The sequence below is a fragment of the Etheostoma spectabile genome, unplaced genomic scaffold, assembly GCF_008692095.1.
Source record: "Etheostoma spectabile isolate EspeVRDwgs_2016 unplaced genomic scaffold, UIUC_Espe_1.0 scaffold272, whole genome shotgun sequence".
In the NCBI taxonomy this organism is placed as follows: domain Eukaryota; kingdom Metazoa; phylum Chordata; class Actinopteri; order Perciformes; family Percidae; genus Etheostoma; species Etheostoma spectabile.
This window is the reverse complement of record NW_022605576.1, coordinates 1,944,256-1,945,867: the sequence shown is the minus strand read 5'-3', so window position 1 is coordinate 1,945,867 and position 1,612 is coordinate 1,944,256.

The following is a 1,612-nucleotide window of genomic DNA, read 5'->3' as shown; positions in this document are numbered from 1 at the left end:
AACCTTGACTGGAATGATGGCTCATCAAAATCTCTGAAAGCCACTGCAATGAAACTCGGACTTTATCAATTGATCAAGTATCCAAAAGAATAGGCAAAACACGCAGCTCAATCCTGGATCTCATCTTAACGAATCAGCCCTCAAAATATGCAATATCAGGTGTCTTAGAAGCGGCTATCTCAGATCATTCACTTGTCTATGCCGTTAGGACAATCTTAAAATCTTAAAATCTAAAAAATTAAATACCAATTTCAAAATTACCTCAATTCGATACGGAATTTAGTGCTACTGACTGGAACGATCAGCTGTCACTGGAAAATCCAGATCAAATTTTAACGCAATTTCACACTAAACTTAAAAAAATACAGAATAAATATTCTTCTGCCAGCAAGGTTCGGCCTAGGCAGAGTAGATCACCGTGGATAAATACTGCAATATTTCTACTCCTCAAACAGAAGGCCTCCCTTCTTAAAATGCGTAGGCTGAGTCGAACACCAGAGAGTAAAAATAATTTCATTCAAATTAGAAATAAATGTACAGCTGACCTACGCAAGGCAAAGGCGGTCTATTTATAACAGCTGATTACACAATCCGTTAACAGTCCAAAAACCTTGTGGCAGACCCTTAAGGTCATCACAGGTGAAACTGAGAAAAAGAGAACCAAATGGTGATATTAAACTTTCTCTGCAGGGCACTTTCATCTCAGATTCAGAAAAGATTGCAAGGGCTTTCAATGACTATGTCATATCATCTGTTAAAGAACTGGCAACAGACTCTCCCCCTTCCCCGCTCTCTCTCGCTAGTTCTCTCCTCAATACCTGATCAGTTTTCATTCTCTGAGATTTCTCAGAACGAGGTGATTAAAATACACTAAAAAATACTCATGCCCGTGATATCCATGGTGTAACTACTTCATTTATAAAGACACATGCTCATGCCTCTTTTTCAGCAATGCCAAATAATTTCACCTCAAAGTGATGAAACGCATCTCCATAGTGTCACTTGCATAATATCATGCCATTCTGATACAGAATTTTAAATGTAAAGGCTTAAATATCCAATAAAAGCTATATTATGAAGTCTTTTTTTCAGGCTGTTAATTAATTAAAGCCATATTTTATCTCTTTTTCAGGCTACTCTAAAAAGGAATTGTCCTGTTAATCCAGATTCATTCAACATCACACAGGGCTGTAGAAATCAAGTAGGAGCCCATTACTTTCTAAAACAGAATACTCTCACTTTATTCATCTTGTATGGGACAAGTTATCTATTGTTGAACATAAAAAAAATCATCAAATAAACGGTTGAACTATTAACCCTCTAATGCATGTATTATTTTTTTAGGATGGACAAAATGTCTTGATGTGTTTTATGACTCCAGGTTGCTTAAATAATGCAATTGTAAACAAATAAATAAAAAATATTTGGGGGGGGGGGTAAGTAATTGGTAATAAGGTAATTTGTTGGCAATATAGCAACAATGCACATTTGTGGAAAGTGCCAAAAAATCCATTGCTTCTTTAAAAACATGCTGTCATTGAAAACACTACCAAACAAATTCAACTTTATATTTAACAACAAATTAATTTTTGCCTTTTACAGAAAACAAATA